This window comes from Neovison vison, chromosome 5 (genome assembly GCF_020171115.1).
Source record: "Neovison vison isolate M4711 chromosome 5, ASM_NN_V1, whole genome shotgun sequence".
Taxonomy (NCBI): Eukaryota; Metazoa; Chordata; class Mammalia; order Carnivora; family Mustelidae; genus Neogale; species Neogale vison.
The window spans coordinates 105,045,803-105,066,997 of record NC_058095.1 but is presented as its reverse complement, the minus strand read 5'-3'; the positions used below and the strand labels follow the sequence as shown (position 1 = coordinate 105,066,997).

Sequence of the window (21,195 nt, the reverse complement as noted above, 5' to 3'; positions counted from 1 at the left end):
TAGTAAATCTTACTCATTTCTTCAGATCTTAGCTTTCTCTGAGCTCCCCGATTAGATCTAATGTGCCCTTATTGTAAGCTCTTATAGCACATACTCCTCCTTCTGCAGGATATATGGTAATTGCAATTTTACTTTGATCTATGTAACTTTTTATTTTTTTTAAAGATTTTATTTGTTTATTTGAAAGAGAGATCACAAATAGGCAGAGAGGCAGACAGAGAGAGAGGGGGAAGCAGGCTCCCCGCTGAGCAGAGAGCCCGATGTGGGGCTTGATCCCAGGACCCTGAGATCATGACCCAAGCCAAAGGCAGAGGCTTAACCCACTGAGCCACCCAGGCGCCCTATGTGACGTTTTTATTTAATGTTTGTCTTCTCAACTAAACCAATGGTGGTAGAGCTCCTGTTTGTTTTTACTCACAATTTGAGACTCAGAGCCTAGCACAGTGTCTGATTCACAGAAGAAACTCAATAAATATGGCTGAATGAATAAATAATGTATGGATGATGTATGGATAAATAAGGTGACTGGCTAAGTTGTGAAGGCCGCTAAGGAATCTAGTGAATGATGGAAAGCAAGCAAACATTTTTAACAGCAGAATAACACTCAAGTGGTGTGCTTTAGAATCATTATTGCCATGATATGACAGGCTGAAAAAAAAACAAGGCAAGTTAAGGAGTTAATGTAATAGTTAAGAAAAGCAGCAGGGTGACTGATGGCAAAGGGAATAGGAATGAGAGGAAGAAACAGGTTAATGAGAGCAAAAAGCAAAGGACTAATACCAAAAACAATTACAGACAAATAGAATATGCTATGTCCAGGCCCTAACACTTTCTCTACCTCTATTAAAGTGATGATATAACATGCTCAAAACAGAGTACTTTATATATGAAACATAATTTTTTGTAAAAGCCACAAAACTAAGTTTTAAATACGCACACACAACCAAAAAAGAGTATTTTTCTCAAAAGATGTACAATAACATGTAACTACTCACAATTATTAATATTAAAAATATCTCAAAAAAATAAAAAATAAAAAAATCTCAAAGTATAAAGAATACAACATTAAAACTATAATAAATTATAAAGTATTAGGTCAGAAGTTTAGTTTAAAGCATGTTGAAAAAAAAAAACTTTAGAAATGAATAGCAGGACGCCTGAGTGGCTCAGCTGGTTAACCATCTGCGTTTGGCTCATGTCATGATCTCAGGGTCCTGGGATCAAATGCCACATTAGGCTCCTCACTCAGTAGGAAGTCTGCTTCTCCCTCTGCCTGCAGCTTCCCCTGCTTATGCTTTCTTTCTGGCAAATAAATAAATAAAAACAAAACAAAATAAAAACTAAAAAATAGTAAGAGCTTTCTGAGTCATTTTGAGAGCTACTATTTTCTAGGTAGTCATTTTGAGAGCTACTACTATTTTCTAGGTAGTTTTAGTAACAAGTACGAAAACTTACCAAAAAACTTCCCACAGCATGTTTTATGTGTCCCTATCCTCTGGCAACAGACTGTACCCCCTAAAAATAATAAGCTTTTCTTGGTAATTCCAAGAAGCAGAGAAAGACAAACCTTAAAGATCTCTTGTTCATACCAAATATTGCCCCAAATCACAAAGCAAGTTAACAAGCTGACAATTCATTATTTGTTGAACTTTGTACTAGGGTTTCAATTAAACATCCTGTTTGGATCATCATTTAATCTTCCTACATACCTATTACTTATTATAACTTATGGTTCTAAAGCATATTATCAATTTAACATATTTCTTTGGTTCTCCAAAATTTAACATTAAATGTATATAAAAAGTTCTCCAACAACAGCACACAATTATCCATGCAGCTTCAGATCCTTCTTTCTCTCCTACCACCGAGTTTGAATTTGAGTATCATAGACTTTTAAGTGTTCTCCACACTGGGTCTAGAGGTTCTTCTGAATCCCTTTTGGCCTTCAGAAGTTAAGAACATCAGAGTTATAATTTATAACTTGTGCTTATGAACTTTACCTCACTAGCACCTTCAGTTTGAAAAGTGTAATTTCAAGGTATATTAAAGACTAGCAGTGCATTTGCATTTCCAATTAATTAACCTTAGAATATTTTTGTATTATTTTTACTTCAATTACAAATTACTAAATGATACAATGCTTCACTTTCAAAGGTTGCCTTTGGCCAGATGTTTGATTTCTCAGTAACAACTCTTCATAATCACAGAAGAGTTTTACTTCTCAGAAATTTGGCAATTTCTTAACTGCCTTTATTTGCACTACCTATCGTTCAGTAGGTAATCTATTGTATTGTCATATTATTAAAATTTCATTATTAATTCACTATACAGTAGTAAGTTCTTTAAAAATTTTCAAGCAAGAATTAGGAATCCAAATTTCTGTTAAACTTCTATGAAACTTCTAGTTAAAAATACATAGCAATTGGATGATCAGATATAATGTATGAACCATGTTTAGATTCTGGTTCAAATAACTGTCGACATTTCTGAGATGATTAGGGAGACTGGAATAAAGACCAGATATTAGACCACTATTTATTTAACACCTTAAAAATTCTGTGAAGCTATAACGATAAATTAAAAATAAAATTAACTTATTTAAAAATTAAATTTAGCGGCAGCTGGTTGGCCCAGTGGATCAAGCATGTGACTATTGTTCTCAGGGTTGTTGAGTTCAAGCTCCAAATGGGGCAAAGAATTTATTTTTAAAAAATTAAATTTAGGGGTGCCTGGGTGGCTCTGTCCTTTAGTGTCTGCCTTTGGCTCAGATCACGATCCCACGGTCCTGGAATTAAGCCCCGCATTTGGGATCCCTGCTCAGAAGGAAGCCTGCATCTCCCTCTACCACTCCCTCTGCTTGTGTTCCCTCTCTCTTGCTATCTCTGTCAAATAAATAAATAAATAAATCTTTATAAAAATTTTTAATTTAAATTTAACAAAATGTTAAAATATATTAAAGTTTCATTAGGCTATAGAACACTGCTGATGTAGACAGATAGATATAGATGTCCTTAAATGTCAAAGACACATACAGAAATATTTATGAGTGAAATGATACAGTGTTTGTAATTTGCTATTAAAATATTCCCAGGGCACCTGGGTGGCTCAGCCAGTTAAGCGTCCAAATCTTGGCTTCAGCTCAGGTCATGATCTCAGGGTTGTGAGATCAAGCACCATGTGAATGCAACTCTGTACTCCATGAGGGGTCTACTTGAGATTCTTTTCTCCTCCTTCTCCCTCCCATTATGCTCCTTCATCTGCTCACACATGTGGGGTCTCTTTCTCTCTCTGTAGGACAAATAAAATCCTTCAAAATAAATAAATATAATAAAATGTTCCTGCTAAAAATGGCAGTAGGGACAGAACAGATAAAAACAAGATCAACAAAATGTGTGTAAGAGTTGAAGCTGAATAAGGGTTCTTGAGGTTTATTAATTTACTTTCCCTACTTCTGTATATATTTGAAAGCTCCATAATATATGTTTTTAAAAACTGGATATATGTGAGTAGACACAATTAAAAATGCAAGTAATTAAAAACCTTTGTGAAAAGAAAATGAGAATGGGAAGGAAATCTTGCCTTTATTACTAGCTTTTCTGTAAATGCAGTTATTAGCCAAAGGAAGGAAATCTTGCCTTTATTACTAGCTTTTCTGTAAATGCAGTTATTAGCCAAATGTTCACATTAAACTGAAACATTTTAGCTCTATAAAATAGAATATAAAAATTTCACCTGACATGAGGTGCTAGCAAAGCAAACAGTTCAGCCTGAGTGAGAGCTTAATGACTCACGCCCCTGCCTAAAATCTGCACTGACAGACACTACCAGATAGAAGTCCATCACAGGTTACCTCCTTGCTGAGAGCTAATACAACTCTCCTGATTTCAGAAAAGTTGAGGAGGGTAGAGAATAGGCAAACTTTCTTAGAATCAAATAAACAGAATCATTTGTGGGTAGAAGGAGGGTAAAGAAACCTTTACACAAAGAACTGATACATTAGTCCAAATTACTGCAGGTTTAGGAAAAAACAAGATTTAAACCTCCCATTTTGCTACATTCTGTTACTTACCTGGATTCCCGTCTAATGTTTACACTGTGCCATATAAAGTCACCTTACTAAAATCTATTTTTCTGCTTGACTTTATAGCAAATAATTCAGACTACTGCTTTCTGGGTTCCTATTGTTTGCTTTCTTATATCACAACTTTTATGTATCAGCTTCCTCATCTACAGAATATGTAACAAGGACATACACACAACTATGCATATATATATGCGTGTGTGTGTGTGTGTGTAAACACACACATGTTGGTCTACATCAAAAATCAATTAATTCACTATATCAACAAGATTAAAAAAGAAAAGTCATGATGATCTGAACATATGCATTAAAAACATCTGACATTTCACTAGCCATTCATGATTTAAAAAAAAAAAAAGCCTCAGCAAAATGGGAACAAAAGAGAATTTTCACAATCCAATAAAAAGAGTATACAAAAAAACCTACAGTTAACATCACACTTACATGGTTAAAGTTTTCACTCCCAATCCCATCCCCCAAGATTAGGAACAAGGCAAAGATGTCCATTCTAACCACTTTTCCAAGCACATTAAGGCAAGAAAAGGAGGGGCGAAAAAAAAAAAAGGAGGGGCGCCTGGGTGGCTCAGTCGTTAAGGGTCTGCCTTTGGCTTAGATCATGATCCCAGGGTCCTGGGATCAAGCCCCACATCGGGTTTCCTGCTCAGAAGGGAGCTTGCTTCTCCCTCTCCCACTCTCCCTACTTGTGTTCCCTCTCTCGTTGTCTCTGTCAAATAAATAAATAAAACCTTAAAAAAAAAAAAAAGGCAAGAAAAGGAAATGAAAAACAGACAGATACTGAAAACGTGTAAGTAAACTCTCTACATTTACAAACACGATCCTGTATGCAAAAAATTCCCAAAAATCTATAAAAAGCTACTACAGGATAAAGTGAATTTAAGAAGATCAGAGATTATGAGGTAAAAATACAGAAATCAACTCTATTTCTATGTGCAAGCAAAAATCAGAAATTGAAAGTAAAAAGACCAATTTATGATAGCATCAAAATATATGTGCAAAACATACAGTAAAAACTACAAACACCACTGAGAAAAGCTAAATTTAAAAAATCTGAGATTAGAGGGCACCTGGGTGGCTCAGTGGGTTGGGCCGCTGCCTTCGGCTCAGGTCATGATCTCGGGGTCCTGGGATCGAGTCCCACATCGGGCTCTTTGCTCAGCGGAGAGCCTGCTTCCTCCTCTCTCTCTCTGCCTGCCTCTCTGCCTACTTGTGATCTCTCTCTGTCAAATAAATAAATAAAATCTTTTAAAAAAAAAAATCTGAGATTACCATCTCCATGGGATTAAAATAACTAATAATGTGAGGTGTTGACTTTTCCCAAATTAACTTAAAGATTCAATGTAATTCCAATTAAAATTGCAGTAGGTGGGGCGCCTTGGCTAGCTCAGTCAGGAGAGTATGCGAATCTTGATCTTGGGGTCATATATTCAAACCCCTGTGGGCTTAGAGCTTACTTAAAACTGTAGTGGGCTTTCTTGCAAAAAATTATCAAGCTAATTCTAAAATATTATGGCTAAACAAACTAAAAAGACGTAGGAGAGACAAAACAATTTTGGAGAACAAGTTGGAAACTTTAACTGACTTCAAGACATATTAAATTAATAGGACTAGATACTGCTGTCTTGGCAAAAGACAGCCATAGAAATCAACAAAACAGAATAGAAAGCCCAGGAATAGACACAAGTGGCCAACTGACCTTCAACAAAGATGCCACAGCAATGCAATGGGGAAAGGATTATCTTTTTAACAATAGCACTGATAAGATTAGTTAATGATGTTTCAAAAAATGAATCTCAATACTTTCCTCCCATGAGACATAAAAATTCTAACAAGGGGCGCCTGGGTGGCTCAGTGGGTTAAAGCCTCTACATTCGGCTCAGGTCATGGTCTCAGAGTCCTGGGATTGAGCCCCACATCAGGCTCTCTGCTCAGCAGGGAGCCTGCTTTCCCCCTTTCTCTGCCTGCCTCTCTGCCTACTTGTGATCTCCGTCTGTCAAATAAATAAATAAAATCTTTTTAAAAAAAAATTCTAACGAATCATGATCCTAAGAGAGCTCACGCTATATAAAACTCCCTGAAGAAAATATAGGAGAAAAATCTTAGTAACATTAGGCTAGGCAAAAATTTCTGAAATAGGATACAGAAAGCACAAATCATAAAAGAAGAAAATTAATTTAAAGCATTTGCTCTTCAAAAGACATTGTAAAGAAGGAAAAGGCAAATCATAGACTGAGAGAAAATATCTGAAAAACATGTATCCAATAAAGGACTTGTATCCAGAATATGTAAAAGATTCTTTTTTTTTTTTTTTAAAGATTTTATTTATTTACTTGACAGACAGAGATCACAAGCAGGCAGAGAGGCAGGCGGAGAGAGAGGAGGAAGCACGCTCCCCGCTGAGCAGAGAGCCCGATGCGGGACTCGATCCCAGGACCCCGAGATCATGACCTGAGCCGAAGGCAGCGGCTCAACCCACTGAGCCACCCAGGCGCCCTGTAAAAGATTCTTAAAACCCAGTAATAACAAGACAATCCAATAAAAAATGGGCAACATATAAGAACACTCACTTCACCAAAGAGGACATACAGATGGCATACAAATACATGAAAAGATGTTCAACACCATTAGTCATTAGGAATGCAAACTAAAACCAAAAGATACCACCACACACCCACTATGTTGTCTAAAATTTAAAAGACTGAAAAAACTCAAGTGTTGGAAGGATGTAGAGAACTATAACTCTCATATATACCTGGTGGGAATGCAAAACTAGTAGAGCCACCCTAATGAACAGTTTGGCAGTTTCTTATATAGTTAGATACTCACCCTACCACCAACTGCACTCCTATGCATATGCTGCCCAAGAGAAATGAAAACTTATGTCCACAAAAGGACCTGTTTGCCAATGTACACAGTGACATTTTTCATAATGGTTAAAAAATAAATAAATAAAAGGAAGGGCGCCTAGGTGGCTCAGTCGTTAAGCCTCTGCCTTCAGCTCAGGTCATGATCTCAGAGTCATGGGATCAAGCCCTGCATCAGGCTCTCTGCTCAGCGGGAAGCCTGCTTCCCCCTCTCTCTCTGCCTGCCTCTCTGGCTGCCTCTCTGCCTACTTGTGATCTCAGTCTATCAAATAAATAAAATCTTTTAAAATACAAAAAACTTACTGGTTTTAAAGAAACTAGGTCAGTTGGTAATTCCTAAGGTATAGCGAACTAGGGATAAGGTAACACTTAGGAAGTAACTTCAGAAAAATAATTTATGTATATAATCAAATGCTAAATTTTTTGTTATTTATAAATGCTGTAAAAATTCATTCATAGTGTGAGTATCAACTGAGTGACTATTCTCTGTCAGGCACTGAGGTTACAGTGCATAAACCAGATAGGTACACAGATTACTATGCAATAGACATTATGCTAAATGCTATGAAGGAAAAGGGCTTTTTTTCTTTTCTTTCTTTTTTTAAAGGTCAAAACAAAATCCTATGCTCCAGTTTTAACCAATGGCGATCACACTCCCTGGCTAGTCTCTGGTTGTCCTGATACTTCCACAAAAACTTGTATATCCCACTAAAATCCTATCTTTCCTGAAAGCATCATTGTTGCCTTCATGAGCAAGTCTTCTCTGATCCCTACAAGAATTAGAATTTTCTCCTTTTTGTAAAGTGATAGACAATAATAAAAACAGCAAAATCTCTTAAGCCTTTATTATCTCATTTAGTCATTACAACAACCATGATATATAGACAGATATAGCTATTACTATCCCCATTTTAGAGTTGAGGAAACTAAGGCTTCAAACAAGAAAGAATTAGCTGCATTAATTAAGAAAATTAAGGCTTCAAACAAGAAAGAATTAACACCTCTAATTAGCTGCAAAGCTAGGAATCAAACTTGGATCTTTATAACATAATCATACTCTTTAACAAATACCTACCTTAAATTTTAATCGGAAATACTAGTATGAATTCAGGACACACTTTCTCTTTCAGGAAAAAAAAATGTATTTCCTAACTGTCCACTGAAAAGGCCTCAAAACAATGACAAATTCAACAGCCCACTTTGAAAACCCAGGTTATGATCTCCATATACATATACCATTTCTTAATACACAGAACTTGGTATGTTCCAGGTCTGGGGCAGAAATGAACAAGATAAACTTAGAACAAGTAATGAGTCATATTAGAAAGTGGTTTCCAAAGCTTTTAAAATAAAATTAATTTTTTTACATTTTATTTCAGAAACTGCTCATTGCTTCTTAAAATCTAATCTCTCTTCTCACTAATCAAAAGCCCCAAATTTTAGCTAGACACACAGCCACCCAAGCAGACTTTACATTTCCCTCTCTGCCTCACAGTAAGTGTGGTCAAATTCTAGTTGATGTACTCCCACTGGAGTTGCCATATTAGGTCAGGCTCATATCAGGTGGCTGCCTGCCCTCCACATTCTTTACTCTTCCCACAGGCTGAAATTCAGTTATAGTGTTGAACTAGGTAGAGTGTATTGTAAAGCCAGTATCAACCATCCAAATAAAGGCGGACAAAGCGACAAAGTAGAAGGAAGCTGGGGCACAAGTAAGCAACAGTTTGGAGCAGAACCACCCTATCTCCAGACCACTAACCAATTCAGTCTCTGATATAAGAGAAAAACCTTTCCATCTTTTTAAGCCACTATTACTTTTGTCCAATTACAGCAGCAGAACCAATACCTTAAAAAATAATCCTGCCAGAAGATTTTCAGAATCCTTGGAAGTTTACAATTAGATGCTTGTCAATCTGTTTGCTCTGTTGCATTAAGTACGCATTCAAAGGCACTAAAGGCAGGGAAGCACACATTCTAAATCAAACTAATTCTAAACACCTTTGTGATTTAAGAAATAGAAAGCTGGCACCTCCAGGATCAAGTCCCCGCTCTAGCCCCAATTAGTCAATTTGCTTAGATAATGTAGATGGGACAAAAGCTTCATATAAAATGTTAACATTTTTGGTGAAACTGAGTATTTCTTAAATCTCCTTTCTCAAATGTAACAGAAGCTCCTCCTCAGAACAACAACAACAAACCCACATAACTAGGATCAAGCCCTTAGATTCATTTTGATTTCCTCCTTCCCGGTAAATATAAGAATAGTTCAACAACTCAAGATTTAGTCCTTCAACTTCCTTTCTCTCCCTAAGGTTTTATCCTTCAACAATCACAATCCTCAGTTATTTTCCTGATTATTTCCCAGAACAGTTTAAAATCCCAAAATACCAAAACTGAAATTATCTGGTTGAAAAAAAGTGTATGAAAGAAAGCTACCTATCCTAGCATTTGCTAGGATAAAGAACCAATGCAGTCTGTTAACAGCATCTTTGGATTTCTTTCTGATATGAGTTTTGTTAAAAAGGAAAGGTTTACTAAATGCCACTAAATTGGTCATTTTAAAATGATTAATTTTTATGTTATGTGAATTTCACCTCAATAAAACAATATAAAAACCTTAGCAAAAGCCAAGCCCTTTACCAATCCAGTAAAGGAAAACTCCAAGAAAGAATAACAAAGACAAAGATGGAAGCAGGACAGAAAGATAAAATGATTAAGAATGATGATAATGATGGTAACAGTAACGGATACATTCAGAAGTCAGAATAGAGACACAGATGGGGGAAAAAATTGCTGAAGAAGTAACTTAAAGGGTAGGAGTTTCTAAACTGAAGGGCTTGCCAGAGGCCACAACATGTAGAGGAAGTGAGAAAAGTTAACAAGTAAAAGAATGAATATAAATTGGGATAAAATACAGAGAAGAAAATATAACTAAATGCCTAAAAGCTTTACAGGAGGTAGTCTTAACAAATACTGAGGTTCTAGGAAGAGCAAGGTAGGAGGAGATAGAAGCATCCCAGAATTATGCAACAGGTGCCAGTAAGTAAGACTGTGGATGGACTCAATGAACAACAGGGACACTCTGCTGTTGGTGAAGCACTCAGTTGCAATGTAAACCGAATAAACCATGGGAAAGGGGCCTTTTATGCCTACTAAGGGGAGTATAGATACCCTGAGGTAGGAAATAAAGGCAAAAGGGAGAATGCCTAAGTAGCATCAAAACTCAGTAAGAAAGATAAAGGCAAGTGGGAATAAGTAAAATGAGAGAAGGGGGTCAACAGGTACAAACTTCCAGTATAAAACAAAGAAGTCATGGGGATGTCATGGACAGCACGGTGACTGCCATTAATACCATATTGTGTATTTGAAAGTTGCTAAGAGAAAAGATCTTAAAAGTTCTCATCACAGGAAGAAAAGTTTTCTGTGTAGTAATCAATGTTAACTAGACTTCATTGCAGGCATCATTTCATAATATATACAAAATATCAAATCATTATGTTGTACATCCCAAACTAGTATGTTATATGTCAATTGTATCTCAATAAAATATATACATGTCCCCCAAGCAGTGCTCTAACACTTTATACAATAATATCATTTGCATGCCTAACAATTACTGAGGACCCTAAAGAGCTTTTGTTTATGAGGGTTTTGTCTATCTACTGATGCTTACCGTATCAAAATTAAAAGAAAGTTAAAAGATAATGGCTAACAAAACAAATTTTAGAAATCTCTTTATAGATGGAAATCTATATTTACTGATGGATGAAACTGTGGGAATAAATGAAATTGCCTAAAAGGAGCATAGCAAATATAAAGGCAAAATAGCGCCTGGGTGGCTCAGTGGGTTAGGCTGCTGCCTTCGGCTCAGGTCATGATCTCAGGGTCCTGGGATCGGGTCCCGCATCGGGCTCTCTGCTTGGCGGGGAGCCTGCTTCCCTCTCTCTCTCTGCCTGCCTCTCTGTCTACTTGTGATTTCTCTCTGTCAAAATGAATAAATGAAATCTTAAAAAAAATAAAATAAAATAAAATCTAAGATTAAAGCAGGTTAAAGAAAGATCAAGGATTAAATGAAACCAAAAGCCAAATGAAAACCAGGAGAGTGTAAGCCCAGAAGCCACTTTTTTTTTTTTTTAAAGATTTTATTTATTTATTTGACAGAGAGATTACAAGTAGGCAGAGAGGCAGGCAGAGAGAGAAGGGGAAGCAGGCTCCCCGCTGAGCAGAGAGCCCGATGCGGGACTCGACCCCAGGACCCTGAGATCATGACCTGAGCCGAAGGCAGCGGCTTAACCCACTGAGCCACCCAGGCGCCCCCCAGAAGCCACTTTTAAGAAAGTGTTCAATAATGTTGGCAAAGGCTCAAAGAAGAGAAAAATTAAAAACCAATGACTGAATCTGATGATTAAGTCATTAGTGACCTTATTAAGAATGGCACAATCAGAAGCTAGACTGTAACAGATTAAGGGAACAAAAAAAGAGGTGGGGAAGCTAAGGAGAATCAGAAATAATTTCTAAATTTGCCAAGAAAGGGATAAGGAAATTTAAGAAAGTTAGTAGAGAGGGAAATAATATGTACGGGTAAAGATATGAGTTTCTCCATTTCATTTTTTTGGAATGGCTGAACTAGGGAGGCAGAGTTACACAACCACCACCGCTAATTTCAGAACATTTCCATCACCCAAAAGAGAAACCCCATTCGCATTAGCATCAACTCTTACCCTCAAGCCCTAGCAACCACTTTATTTTTCTGTTTCCATGGATTTGCCTATTCTGAGGATTTCCTATGAAGGGAATCATGCAGTGACTGGCCTTTTGTATCTGGCTTATTTCATTTAGCGTGTTTTTCAAGCTTCAGCCATGTTGTAGTGTCAGAATTTCATTCCCTTTTAAGCTAAGTAACATTCCCGTGTGTGATATACTACATTTTCTTCATCCATTCACCAGTTTCTACTTTTAGTTATTATAAATAATGCTGATAAAGACATTTTATATGGATATATTATAATTACTGTTGGGTACATACCAAGAAGTAGAATTTGGGTGTCATTGGGTAACTCTTGTGTTCAACTTCTTGAGGAACTGCCAAACTATCTCCATAGTTGCTGCATCACTTTACATTACCACTGGTAATGTATGAGGGTTCTAGTTTTCCTGCATTCTCACCAACATTTGTTATTAACCATCTTTTTTATTATAACCATTACAATAGTTATAAAGTAGTATCCCATTATGGTTTTGATTTGCATTTCCCTAATGAGTCATGATGGTAAACACCTTTTCGTGTGTTTACAGGTCATTTGCATATCTGTAGAGAAATATTTCAAATCCACTGCATATATTTTAATTGGGCTGTCTTTTTGTGTTTTAACAATTCTTTTTATAATCTGGATAGTAGGCCCTTATGAGATATATGATTTACAAATATTGTCTCCTATTCTGTTATAATCTTTTCTTGATATCACAAATGATATCTTAAATAACAAATGTTTTTAATTTTGATGAAGTCAAATTTTTCTAATTTTTTTTTGGATGTGCTTCTGTCAAATCAAAGAAACTATTGCCTAATCCAAAGCCATGAGGATTTAGTCTGTATGTTTTCTTCCAAAAGTTTCAGCTCTCACATTTACATTGGCCCATCCATTTTTATTTCATTTTTGTATACGGTGTCAGGTAAGAGTCTAACTTCACTCTCCTGCATAAGGATATTTAGTTGTCCAGTACCACTTGTTGAAAACATTATTCTTTCCCCTATTAAATTCTTGGTTCTCTTGTTGAAGAGCAAATGACCATAAATGTATAAATGACCATAATTTCTGAACTCTCAATTTATCCACTGATCTAGATGTCTATCCTTATGCAGTACTATATGGTTTTTTGTTGTTTTTAAATTCCACATTACAGCGTGAGAAGCAATAAACCTGAAGTTAAAAAAAAAAAAAAAAAAAAAAACAGACTAGTCTTAGCCATGCTCTCAATTGAGAATCAGCTATCCCAGGACTCATTTTCCTCACTCTCACAGAATTGGGAATTAAGTGAGATGTGAAATTAAGCAAGTAAGAAAATTAAGTCTTATTTATTACTTCTCTTTTTAATGCTTACTTTCAACCTCACAAATTATTTTGGCAGCCAATAATAAAAGAAACACAGAAAAAATCTGCTTCTAAGAAACAGTGCCTAGCATATAGTAAGCCCTCAATAAATTACTGTAATTAATCATTTTCCAGTTGCTTTGTATTCTTTTCATTCATTTTCAATGACTGTTAGTATGGAAAAGCAACTGATTTTTAGAATCATCATACTTCAAGTTCTTTTTTTAGCAATTATTTCCTTGAAAAAAAAAATCAAGTACATATCCCTTAAGATATTTCTAGTTTTTTAATATTATTATCCAATACAAGCAGCATTTAAGAGGGTTCTCTTCATGATACTGAATAAGGAATGGAAAATTTAAAAATTATTAAACTCAAAGCGAATTCTCTAAAATTTGGTAATAATCTGCTTTATTTAGTTGGTAGTTCTTACAGTTCCGTAGTTACAGTGTCTATCCTTTAAATTTAAAAAAAAAAAAAAAAAAGGTTTTTTGGTTCTAGTAGTTTAACAGCAAAATCTGTTCAGAGAAAAGAGCAACTAAATTACTTAGCAGTCAATGATACAAAAATAATTTCTTTCACAAAGTTTTACTCCAGTAAATTTTAATGTTAAGGTCTAATTTTTTAACTACTATATTGAAAAATACACCCGTTTTAAAAGTGCCCAATTTAATTATTTTTAGTAAATTTAGAGAGTTGCACAACAATCACCACCATTCAGTTTTAGAACATTTCCAAACCTCAGAGAGATCCCTTCTGCCCATCTGTAGTCAGTCCCCCATCGACCCCAGGCAACTAGTAATCTACTTTATGGATGATGCATAAAAATGAAACCAAACAATATGTGGTCTTTTGTACCTAGCATGATGTTTTGAAGACTCATTCATGTTATAGCATGTCAGTAGTCCATTTCCTTTTCTTGTTATATAGTATTTCAAGTTTCTGTATTTTGTATCTGGTGTTAAAACGACCCACAAACAATTTTATCCTCTTTTATGAGGTTAAAAAAAAAAAAAAGTTGCCAAAATTACCTAACTCCTCGCATATTCCACACTGTCACTACTATCTTTCTAAAATCCAAATCTGATCACTTTCTCCCATACTACAATCTCTTCAATGGTTATTACCATCAACCTCTAAGACACCTTAAATCCCCTGGCAGGGCATACACAGGGATCCAGGTCGTCCGCCCAATCTTACTTCCTCGCTCTTTACTAAACACTGCCAACTATCAGTACTATCCCCCACTCTCTCTTCTATGACTTTTATACCTTTGCACTCATCTACTTCCCAAACTAAATTAATCTTTCAAAGTCCAACTTCTGTCTGAACATCACTGGTTTTCAGTATTTGTTCAATTAAACTGAATACATGCTGACCACTAGCAATTCTTCTGCTCACTTCATTAAGGAAGACCAACTGCACTCTAAAATTCATAGTGAAAAGGACCTGAAAACAGTCTAATACAATTCAAGTTCTAGGGTACTGGTCTCCATATAGGGTATACTTCAGAGGTCAGCAAGCCCAGCAGCCAAATCCAGCCTCTGGCTTGTTTTGATAAATAAAATTTTATTGACAACAGCCACACTCATTCATTTAACACATTGTTCATGGCTGCTTCTGCCCTACAGCAGTAGAACGGAGCAGTTCTTATCTGACCAGGTTAGCTGAAAAGCCTGCAATATTTACTACCTGGTCCTTTAAGTCTGCCTACTCCTGGCATACATCATGATGTGAGGGAAGAAAGTTAACAGACTTTCCTTTAAGTTTTTCATCTCATCTTTTAAAATTTCTATTTTTGTAGATGTTTTCTAATACTAATATACATATATGTGCATGTACATAATTATATATACATAATATCTAAACATAAAAATGGACAAAAATTGGGGATAGTGCATGCCCATATTATATTTTTTTTCTAACACAGGAGACTCAACAACAGCAACAAAATAAACAAATAAATAAAACCTATGATGTTTTCAAGTAAATTTTAGAATTTACTTGAAAATTTGGCAACCAAGATTATATGAACAGTTCTGTAAATGCTTCAAAGCACAGAGGGAAAAAGCCTAGAATAAAGCTTTTTCCAAAGCAAAATTCTCAAAATATCTCTAAAAAGTCTTTTTATGGAGCTAAAAATGTTATTCAAGTAATGAAACAGTCCTAATATTAAGTTGAATGTAATAAAAAATGAGCTACATAAATAAACTGCTTCACAGGTGGTTATGTTTTTTTAAAAATTACTTTAACTGACAAATCAAATGCAAATTTGTCCTTCAGAATCCTGAAGCCCAATTGCCTGATAAACAATCAATACATGATAAATATATAAACTAAGAGAATACCTAATTTTTTTTTAACCCATCGTACTTATAATGCAATTCTATAACCAAAATGTTCCTTGGCTATGAAAGTAGGTTGTTTCCCTTTAAGACAAAAGATCCTAGTCTAAGGTTTGAAGGGCCCAGGAAATACTAAATTCCCCCCTTACACATCTTAAGGTTAAGAGGTTATTAGTTTGTAATAACTCAAAAGTTGGGGTCTGATCATCACCATCAACAAATTTATGAACTAATTTACCAAACTGAACCTGGGATTTGTCAGGTTAGGGTTATCATTCTACGTTGAATCATATTCTCCAACAAATAGTCACAGCCCCCAGAGAGAACTACACTCTACTCTGCTCACCTTTAAGGCTTTTTCTGAGGCCTTCCGAGATGACTAGCATCAGACTTTTGAGGAAGGCTAGCCATTAGACAAGGCTTTTCCCCACGATCTGACTGCTTGAAGTGACATCCAGGATCAGGTCGATCCTGTATCCAGGAATCATGACCCTCCCTGAGGCACCAGTCATCATGAGACAGTCAGTGCACTTTGGCACTTCTTGAAAACCACTGGGCTGCTCCTTTAGCTGAAAGGAAAAAAAACATCAAAACCACAACAAACAAAACAAAGGGGGAAAAATCAGTAATTCAACCTGAAAAGACAGAGCGTGGGGAAAAATAAACCAAAACAGCCTTGTCTAGAACAAAATGTAGCCTTGCCTTGATGTAAAGATCATAGTTCCAGTCACTGCACAAAGTTTATTCCTATTACACAAATCTAAAAATTTTTAAATCTATTTTATTACATCAAGAGAAAAACCGAGAATGGAAGTTTATATTAAAAAACCCATTTATGGAATACAGCTATATAAGTAGTATTCGTGAAAAACTAGCCACCTACAGCTTACATGAGTGCACCTCACCAGGAGTGCAAGTACCCCACTTTCCATGCTCTCAAACTATAATCTGATCTAGAGAGACGTAAAATATATCTGACGGGCTGACTTTCACTGAGTTTAACTGGCAGAAAACTGCTAGTGCAGTTAAAGCTGATCTACAACTGTTCTTAAATTACATACAGATGAACAGAAAAGAAACTGGGCTGGCATCCTCCTTAACTGACTTATCGCTAGCACCAAGAGTCCCCCCACACACAATGCTCTTGTCCCAGCATTCTGAATTTCAATGATCATGCTTACTTGAGAGGAACAATTTTAAATGTTCACATCACTATGGCTTTAAATTTAAAAAGCTTAAAGACTTGTGCTCGCTTCGGCAGCACATATACTAAAAAGCTTAAAGACCTGATAAATAAGTAGTAAGATGACTTAAGGCTTATTTATTTAATCTGCTTCAAAATAAACACTTTTAACTATCAATATCCAGAGATAAAATTCTGCTTATTTCTGTTTTTAAGTACAAAATACTTTTCCTAGGACATAATTCTAAAAGGCAAGAAAAAGTCTTTGAGCTATTGTTTTAAAAATTAGGCTCATAATTCCTTTAAAACACTGGTACGCTAATGATGATACTTTATCAAAGAATTATTTTATATTCTTTTCTACTATGTATCCAATATCCCCATTTCAGATATCAGGTTGGAATCTTCAAAATATTACTAATCTGTCCTTCTCTTTTTTACTTGCTTGAGAATATGATTAAAGCGACAGACCTCCGTCCCCCAGATAAATGTGCATAACTGCACAAATGGGCAATGTCTAGATTAAATTTTCAGGGAATTCACAAAACCCTCTGAAACTCAAGCCTGGACCCTGGTGTAGGGTCCTTTCCCCCACTTCCCCCACTTCCACCTTACCATCTCTAAAGACCTGATTAGTTAGCATACCTATCAAATCTCTCACATTTCTCCATCTCTGTCCAGCACTGGCTGATTTAGACATCCCGTGTTTTTCCTGGATTATTCCATGTTGTTTGTGAATTCTTCCCAGTTAACCATCCTTCAACCTGTTTTCTTTCACCCTTGGTTGCAGAGTAAGCTTACTAATGCATATCTGATCATGTGACTTGCCTGATTACCAAGCACCTTCAGTATCTCCTTTGCAAATGTTAACAGAATGATGTCCATTCTGTTTAGGGTGATTATCTTCCGGCTTCTAGCTAAATTTCAAGCACTCACTTCCCCTGCCTATGCTTTCTATACTCCACTCATTTAATTTATAGTCTCCCCATACACTGCTTTTATGACTTCATACTTTTGTATGCTATTCCCTTCTCTCTGAAATGTCATGGCTCAATTTCTTATTCATCTCTCAAAACTTATCTCCCCTGGTTATGCTCTCTCAAGAGCTTCTATTTATTTTTGGCATGAGATTTATCTCACGTATACAAATGCTTATTAAAACTTGCCTGTCTTCAAGTACATTTTCTAGGGGCAAGAGCCTTACTTGATTTCACCATTGGTGTCCCCAGCACCTAGAACATAGTAGTACTAATAAAAATGTATGGTGTGCCACTATTCTTGTACACAACCAAAGTTACTATGCCTCACCAAAAAAAAAAAAAAAAAAAGACTGATGAATTAATCTAAAATATACATTATGAATTCAAAATCAAAACAATTCATTACAGAAGGGTATTTCAGCAGTAACTCTCTAGAAAGCAAAAATTAAGTATAACTATCACCAGTTCTTTATAAATTGCCATCATCTGAGTCAAGTATGTTGTATGTATATATATGAGTGTGTGTATATATGTTAAGTATATATAAAAAAAAATCTTTTTAAGTAAGACTAGTTATGGACATCCAAACCAGGAATTAAGCACAATAAGGGGGTGCCTGGGTGGCTCAGTCAGTTAAACGTTCGACTTTTGATTTCAGCTCAGGTCGTGATCTCAGGCTTGTGAAATTCGGCCCCACATCTCAGGCTCCATGCCCAGCCTTAGATTCTCTCTCCCTCCCAATACCCTCCCCTCCACCCACTCTCTCAATCCCTCTCTTAAAAAAAAAAAAAAAAAAGGCACAATAAGGATAACAGAATACTATGCCATCCTTTGGGTAAAACCTCCTTAAGCCAGGGACAGCAAGCACATGACAAAAAATTTGAATTAATTACTCCCCTTTTCTTACCCTTTCCTCTACCTCATCTCATACTCAGGGCCAAAGAGTCCTCCATAAAAGCAATAAATACAGACTAACTGCAGGTGGCACAGAAGTTAGTATTTCAGGGCTATCCAATAATCTCAATCCTAAACCAAATCAAACACAATATTCACAGAAGACTTACTCCATGTTCCTTGGAAACCCATTCCCAAGTTTAACAATTCCAAAGATTATTTTATCTTATATAAAATATTTTGCTAGCATTAAAAGTCAAAATGATTCTTTTGCTACAGTTGCTCATTTTCAAATGCATATTTTATTGTTTAAAAATACATATATTTACAGTTACACTGTATTCAAATCTGTGTATCAGAATCAACTGGGACATTTTCAAAAATACAGATTCCTAGGTCCTTGTCCAGATCAACTGAATTTCAGACTTAGAACTGAATTCCAGAATTAGAACTGGGCCATATATATTTTATAAAACACCCAAGATGATTTTGATGCAACCATTTGAAAACTAATGTTCTAAACATCATAGTAGTCTACATATGGAAGAGCTACAATAAGAAGATAAAAGAAACAACTCTAAATAAAATTTTCCATACATGTATAATGTCTCTGATTACTTATTGGTTCTGACAGGCTAATAAAGGAAGGGTGAAATTCCTTCAGCCTCTAAATAAAAACTGCTTCAGTATTTCTTAACACAGAATTCTAGATAATAGATTAATTATTGCAGACATACAGTTTCACTAAAGAGTGGTCACCTAGCATTTTTAAAATATTACTCTATTGTAGTGCTTGGCTAGAGGCAATCCTTAAAGAGTTTTTCTTTCCACATGACCTTGAAAAAAGATATATTCAATAAGAGTATTGCAAATGTGTTGCTGAAATTCACTATAGTTATTAAATTTGAAACATTTATCATCTTCTTTATTATAATTTACAAATTTTCAATATCTAATAATTGTAGATGTATACATTTCTATAGCACACCAGGAATAATAAATCCAGGTGTTGAGAGAACAAGGCCCATCAGAATGGGTATAAAATAGAAAATGCAATCAAGAAATTCTTACTAAGTGTTCTGGAAAGTTGAATGGACAGAAACTGACATATACAGTAACGCTGTACGTACATATAGAACATTTTAACCACAAATTAGTAAGACAGGAGCTATTGTTACTGAGCCCCTAGTAATATCAATATGAAAAGGCACCAGTGCTAAGGGATAAACATGACAACTCAAAAATGCATTTACACACATATCTGTTTGATACATTCTATCATACTACAATGACATTCCTCAAGATTTCTCAGAGGTCTTTTTAAAAAAGAGAAAAAGTTGCTCCAAAATTCTAATTGTACTGGGAAAAAAAACAGCTATTTTAAACATGTATTTAAAAGTCTTGAGTGTCATACACATATTTTTGGTGACTTTACTAAAACAAAATCATTTTCTGGAGGGAGAGATGAGGTTCTGAATTATTTCAGGTACTGGAAACCCAACTCAAAAAAACCTGGACTGCATGATCATACAGATCACAAAGATTAAATATAAACTATAATTATAGGTCTTACAGATTATCCTTATAAAAGGTAAAACCATTTACATTGCAAAAAATGATCCAGAAAAATCACTAATACCAATCCACATCTCAAAGACTGATAGGACTTCTACATCAACTTTAAGAGCTCACAAATTGAAATAGAAGACCCTAATCTGTAGCCACTTGAACACATAGCTGAGATTACTCTGACATTTTGTTTCTACAAACACATACCCTTTCTGAACATTTGCCAAGACGTTATAAACGTAGTTGTCCTAATTTGTCTTAAAAGGCTGGGAAAGTTCATAGGAAGGCAAAACTTTTAATGTCAAAAGCCAACATTTTATTTTTTATTGAAAGTATCTTCTCTAAAATGTTAGCCTCCAGGGAAATCATAACGTTGATAGAGAGACACAGAAACATTCTTCAGCATATAGAAATCTCAATATTTGAAAGATAATACTACTATTAGCACTTTCAAGGAAGAGAAAAATAACTGCTACACTATCCTGGAATGTCATTCATAGCCAAGAAGGTACTGGCAGGGTATCTTCTGGCTACTTTATTGAGTAATATAGTTAGCTATGTGTTCCTGGAATCATATTAAGATAGTTTTCCATTGCAAAACAGTGCTAGAAAGGAACTTTGCAGAGAATTAAAACCAGAAAATTTTTTTTTAGTAACTCTAATGACAATTTTGTGATTCTACCAAAACACCTGATACATCAGTACAATAACATGATGAATGGTACCATGAGTAATTGGCCACAGCGTGCTTATCAACATCAAGGACTACTACTATGAGGGTAAGCAATGTAATTTTCTAGTGTATCAGAATTCAAAGTCCCATCTAACTCACACCTCAAACATGAAAATATTGCAAAAAATCGGTGTTCTCAAATAGCTACATTTAAAAAGAAAAAAAAAATAAGAGGCAAAAAATACACACATACTCTTCTAACACAGCAGTTACCAAAAGTCCTAGAGAGTTGTCCAAAAATACAACACTAGAAGCAAACTCATGACACCTCAGACAGTTGCCTTGACTTTCATTAAATGAAGCCAAAAAAGATAATTAAAGTTATGAAATAAGGTAAAAAGATGACATACAGCTTAAGATTTTTGCCTACAATACAAAGCTATTACTCTCATATCTCCTAACATACTGCTAAGTGATGAGCTGTCAGGGAGGAAAT

The 21,195-nt window shown here is 35.4% G+C and overlaps 1 protein-coding gene across 2 annotated transcripts in view; it reads right to left on the bottom strand.

Moving 5' to 3' along the window:
- INTS6 (integrator complex subunit 6) overlaps positions 1–21,195 on the bottom strand; it is a 91,076-nt gene that overhangs the window by 45,073 nt on the left and 24,808 nt on the right. Inside the window, exon 1 of one of the 2 annotated variants that reach the window (XM_044249664.1) lies at positions 15,747–15,805. The exons of the other annotated variant lie outside the window; for it this stretch is intronic. The gene's annotated coding sequence lies outside the window, so the exon portion shown is untranslated. Of the gene's footprint in view, positions 1–15,746; positions 15,806–21,195 lie in introns of those variants that run through there. 2 annotated transcript variants of the gene reach the window in all.